The sequence below is a fragment of the Diadema antillarum genome, unplaced genomic scaffold, assembly GCF_040938485.1.
Source record: "Diadema antillarum isolate AM-2024a unplaced genomic scaffold, OU_Dant_1.0 seq00000432_RagTag, whole genome shotgun sequence".
Lineage (NCBI taxonomy): Eukaryota > Metazoa > Echinodermata > Echinoidea > Diadematoida > Diadematidae > Diadema > Diadema antillarum.
Window position 1 is genome coordinate 113,950 of NW_027271412.1, and position 6,700 is coordinate 120,649.

Genomic DNA, 6,700 nt, shown 5'->3' on the forward strand with positions numbered 1-6,700 from the left:
ATGCGGACTGAGTGAATGTAGCTGCAATAATATCAGCAGGACACATCAGTGAACGTTTGAGGAAAAAAGGAAAATCTGTTCAAAAGGTAGGTGTAGAAGTCCCAATGGAATACATGCACTAACACTCGATCGAACCAAGTTTACTCCAACATACTTAAAGCGTGCGAACCAATGTGTGCTTTATCAAGCTCTTGACTATCTTTGCATGTGATTTTATAATTCTATAGAGTCTATCATTTTTTGTATCTTTGGACTTTATATTCAGGCAAGTCGTGTTCGGACAAGTGTTCTGCGAAAATTTGAAAATCTGCTTGCCCGACTGGGCAAGTGGTGAAAAAAAAATGTTAAAAAAAAAAAAAAAAAAAAAAATTTAGTAGCACATACAATGACCCAATGTAGGGCATACTGAAAGATAGAGTAACAGATTGTCCAATTTTCCTCACACTTTTATTGATGTGTTCTTACTATTGCTGCATTCTCTCAATCCTTAAAGTCAGTTTTTGTTTTACTTCTAGAGCATAGAGGGCCAAATCGTGATACCGGTCCCCTCTTGTTCTTCATGTGCGTCTTCACTATGTGCAAAGTCTATGGGGGTTGAGAGCAGTCACCGGCTTTGACCGAAAGATCGGTCTGTATCTGTCCGTCGGGGAATGTTCCGCAGAGACTGCGTCCGGCTTCACGGATCCCCTCCGTATACGGAGGACAGCGTTAATGGCAAAATATAAAAGAGTCCTCCGGACAGACAGATCTTTCTGTCTATCACCGGCTATGACGAAATGAATGGTGGTGAATGGAGTGGTGCCCTGGTGGACTATTTCATGATAATGCTGCATAGAGTACCGGTACACTTTTTTCTGTAGATGATCCTAGATGATAGATCTACCTCTACGTACTGACCGCAGTGCTCTACAGCACAGGTACAATATTTGTATCTACGTTTAACCACGTTACAGTAGCGTTAGGCCTACACTGACTAGCTTGTGGTAGAATCATTATGTTGCGAGTCCAGTACTGTACTGGCAGTAGAATGTCTCAGTGAGTCAGACTCAGAGTACAGACGTCTATGGATGGAAAAATTATTCGGAGTACGGCACGCGGTAAAGTTTATCAGTGTTTACATGGACTTATGGTAAATCTCAACGATCTGATGATGGTAAATTCTCAATACTCATGTCAAGACGTCAAATATGCATGACTAAAAATTGTAAAATGGAGTCTTACAATCGTGACATATTATTAATAATATGACTAGCCAAAGATTGTTAGACACAAATATCACTCACTTCATCAACTTGTGATTGATGATGAGAAATTGCCCTCCTTGCAATCCTGTGACGGCTCTTGATTTCTTTCAAAGTTCCACGTATTTGGGCCGAAAACAGTGTCCGTGTAGTCAAACGGCCCAATGAACCCATCCTCAAAAAATCAGTTCGAGGACAAAGTTAGCAATTCCTCGATATTTCGAATGTAATCAACGACAACGTGAGATTAAGTGGAAGTGAAGGTGTCGTCAGATGTTCATAATGCGAAGAAACTGGAGGAACGAAAAGAAACCGGCGATTGTCTGCTCATCATCAGTTGGGGAACCGGACAATCGATGTGTTTCCAATGGCGAGTGAACATTCATGGGGCGCGAGGAATCTGTCGTGTAGACTGTGTTGTGTGTGTGGAAGACAAGCACGCACACTGCATGGGCATAAGCGTTGAGCAAAGGAACCGGCGGAGCGTTTCTGTGTATTGTACCGCGTACCGGGTATTGCTATTGCATCACGACACTGATGTTGTTAGTCTACACATTCATCCTTTGGAGCGTTCGTAAGAAGAGCTTCGACAGCTCCAGCGCACCGGCGCGCCGCGGCGGATGTACGACCAGTTCGACTATCAGACTCTATGAGGGCTCATCACAAGACTAGCCAATCGTTTCGTAGCATGTGGCGACTCGTGACCTCGCAAGCGAGAGTCAGGCCATAATTATCATAAAAGATGTGGGTGTGACCAATCAGGCAACGTCTTTTCAATCACATGATAGTCGAGCCTCCGTATTATTTGCATGTCATGGTGACGTCACGTGGCGTTTATTTTTATTGCCCTTCATAAAGTGTACCCGACGTTTTCTCGATTGTTTTTTTTTCCTTCCAAAAAAACGGAAAATGACGTGATTTCATGACTGTCAATGTACACTTTTTTTTCTTGCGCTAAACTACTTCTTTTTCTTGAACAACAAGAGCAGGTATCACTGGAAAGAGGTACTCGATTGTTTGTATTGTTACACAGGAAGGATGCTATTAATAGCATAATCAACCTTAGATTTAATGCATCCTACTGTGATACCAAATACCACTTTCTACAGTTATTTGAGGAGACTTACACATGCAACGTCAATAAAGGTCAACTTCCTTCTTTTGGCAGGTGACTGGCATCACAGACCTGCCCCCCCCCCCCCCCCAAATTGGCCCACAGCCCCCCCCCCCCCCCCCCAAAAAAAAAAATATATATATATAAAAATTAAAAACTAAAGAAACTCCACGACCCCTGCAATAAATGAAATTGAAACCCAGACATAAATGTGGATTGAGTGAAAGCAGCAATATTAGTAGAATATAAATGTGACTGTTTGCGGAAAATGGGACTAGCAATTCAAAGCTATGAATTTCTAAATTTTCAGTACTATCATTATTGGATAAGGAGACTGATATACAGTTCATGATGTCATTATGGACAACAATTAAAAAGAAATAGAAATAGAATTAAACATATTTTCACTCTTCTAGTAATATGAACTTTACTTACTCTTTGAGAAAACAGGAGGAAAGACATTACTGTTAAATTGGCATGTATGTCAGAAACAATAAAGCCGATGGAACATTTACTTTCCATGGAAAATAACATTCATGGAATACTCCTTACATTTTCTGTTAATTGTTGTCCATAATGAAGTCATGTACTGCGCTGGTCTCATTATCCAGCAGTGGTACTGAAACTTTAAAAATTTTTAACTTTTGATTGATCATCCTATTTTCCTTAAACTTTCACAGAATTGTTCTACTAATATTGCTGCTCTCACTCAATCCACTTTTATTATTTAGTTTTTGGTTTCTTTAAATTGTAGGAACCTCAAGTCATATTACAGCTATGTGTTAACACTGCAGGGCTACCAGCCTGAGTGAAAGTTTGGAGAGAGACACTGTGACGAAAAGCAAAAATAATGGATGTTTTAAGACATCTTTGTTTCAAATATATAACCTTTTGCTTCAACTCAGGATGGCTATTTGCCCTCTAGTTTATAGTTTCAAACCCATACTGCAAAGGGTGTAACACAAAACTTCTTCTTACAAAGAATCCATTTCCCCTGTGGTGATTAAATTCATCTGAGAACTGAGGGATGGTAAATGTATATATATATTTCCTCTTCTCTTTCACTCACACACTCTCTCTCTCTTTGTTCTTCTTCTTTTTTTGCTTTTTCTTTTCATTCTTCTGCTTTACATTGTTTTTAAATACTCATTTTGGCACTCTCCTGGGCTAAAGCTATTTACTGCATCTCTTTCTGTAATTCAGCAGAAATCTGATGATTGCATGCACACATTTCCACTATCACATTGTTTGCATAATCTGTAAAGACTAATAGCAATCAAAGTTTGTTATATCATACAGAGGCTTTCCAACAAAGGAAACACCAGTGCATATCTATGTGCTGGTCTGCATATACAATTTGAAAGGGATACTCATGCAGACACACACACACACACACACACACACACACACACACACACACACACACATACACACACACACACGCACACACACACTTGTGCACACATACACACACAAAACCAAGTTACAGTAAGCGTGAAAGAGACTCAAATACTGACATCCATTTTTGTACAGAAATATCTATTTACAATCACTGCTGTCAAAGAAAACATAAATCATTCATATTTTTTATTACAAACATCATCATTGTAATTCCCTGGTGATATTCCATCCTGTTTAATCAAACAGGCTTCTCGTAACCACTGCACAATACAAGTAGTAACTCTCCACACTTGACAAGCAATCCTGAGCACTATGCTGAAGAACCATTACTGTATACTGTAAAACGAGGAATGTTCGCCTGCACTTTAATTTTGTGCGAGTTCAGATTCGCGAAATTAAAATGCACATGAAAGTTCTTGTCTGAACTATATGTTGAATGCCAGTGGCAATTCATGAAAATTTCATGCTGAAAAGAGGCTGTCAGCTCCAATTCGTGAAAATTTCATGCCATAAATATATCATGTTTTCAGTTTGCACTCCACCATGTGCACTTTTGAAAAGAGCCTCTTTTTCATAAAGATGACAGGTTTCAAAAGAAGAACAAGTCCATAAAATGCTGGATTCTGATCACATGACAGTTAAACTGTTGTAATTTGATAATACCAAAACAAACAAACAAACAAACAAACAAATAAACAAACAAACAAACAAACCTCCTCACAGAACTAAAAGACGTAGGTTTGGTACAAATACTCTGAGAAGGAACTCATTACAACAAAGTCATGCGCAGAACAAAGCAATTTCCAAAAGTCTGTTACTGTCCCTGTCGATCAAATTTGGGAACTAATTGTCAGAAAAAAAAAATGAAATGTGATCTTGTTCTATAGTATTATGATGTCATAATTAACTTCACTGGATAAACTGAGAGTTTCACATGTCTATGTCGATATTTCATATAGTAAACACAAACAGATGGGTAGACATGTGAAGTGGGAAGTAGATAATGCAAAGCACATATTATTACAACTTGATAATATTGAGGGCAAGGTCATTGACTTTGCTAATGCAGATATGGAAACGTGTAACTGATAACTGCACAAATAAAGCCATCTGAATGGAACAGAGGGACAGTGAAACCAATCCTAGGGTGTCAAATGGGAGCAGTGTAGTTGCATACATGCCAGCATGCGTGCCCCATTAGTGGGAGTTGTGTCAACCTGAACTTTGCCCGCAACTGTTGGCATATCTCTGCTAGACAGATCTACCTTCACATCTCTAATTCCCCCCCCCCCCAGTCTGCAGCGCAACGACCTGCCACGAATGCACGTCCTCACGGTACATACCTTCAAGTATGTGATGTGTACCTTTGCTTCATTTCTATCTCATCAAGGAGTGTGCATGTTATCTAAATTACATCACACACCTTTGATGTACCCCCACTGAACAAACATTCGGCAGTTTCATTATTGCCAAACAGGAACTATTGTCATCCCATTAATGTGTTTTCAGACACTTGGAAACCAAACGATGTAAAACACACCTGTACTTTGTTCCCAGGAGCAGTGTCCTGTAGGATAGAGAACCTTACTTCTCAGTCTAATTACAGTGTGCAGTGAAAACGGATTCTAAGGGATTACAAAATTGTGGCTTGGGTATTTCTGTCGTTTGCTTTTTGACCCACCTCAACATCCACTAGCATACATATCCTTGAAGGAAAAAAAAATGAATGTTTGATACCGATATATGATCGCTTATCAAGACAAAGTCATAAATAACAGCGTTCATCCTCTTTTAAGGCTCAAGTTGATTAGAAAAAAAAATGCCCTTTAAAACACTGGAGGGGTAAATTGTTACAAATCTTGGGTATCCTAGCACTTGTCAGCAAAAATCATACCTAATAGGGCCTCAGCATACCATATTTTGTTCAATTCAAACACTTGTAAGTTTACACCACTCAATGCCTCCAGCATCCTAAGTGTTGATGTTTTGAGTTGGAGAAAAAAAAGTGACAGATTAACAAAGATATATATATCTCACCTTCCATCAACAATAAAATGCACAAGCTTTCAAACCAATCTGCATTTATTTTGATGACCATGAATGTAATGGCAGGAAGTCAACTGATTACAAACATGTGCCAATGCTGTAACATCTCCTAAGCCGAATGCCCACTGTGCGATCTGAGCCTGCGAGCTGGTGCCAGCTGATGCGAGCTGTATGGGGCACCGAGTGTCAATGAAATGTAACGAAATGACAAAATTTTGTTACAAAATGACTGATTTCGTAACGAAATAGGCCATGCCACAATTGGCACCCCATACAGCTCGCACCAGCTTGCAGGCTCAGGTCGCACAGTGGGCATTCAGCTTTAGATCATTTCATATTTTTTTTCAAGAAAACAGATATTTCAGCTGGAGCCTTTGTTGCAAAGAGATACAACCAAGTGTCACTGTTATCAATCAAAACATGTTTAATTACGTATTGAACAACCTGGCATCACACTATCAAAGTATAAAAGAACAACGTGCTACCTAGTAATACTGTGACAATCTGGATTTTTTCATGGTCATAGTCAATGTGCACTACTCATCATCCAAGTGCACGGCTTCACTGTCAAGTTGATGATTCCCTTTAAGAGTGGCTCAATTCAGTGATCCCAGGGTTTAAAAAATTGATATTAAACCTTTCCAGAGAGTCAGATACAACATTGTCTATATGCCATATATTCAGCACATCTAATTTTTCACAATAGGGACTTCCCAACAATTTCACGCATGTTTAAATTTGTGAGCATAGAGTACAGTTACAGTATGAAGAGACACATTTATGTGTGCACTTTGCCTTCATGTCAAGGTCAGAGTGAATAATTTTTTGTGTTGCTAAATTTGTTGCTAGCACCCGACTCGCAAAATTTGCGAAAAGAAACATCTCACTAGAAAAGCTG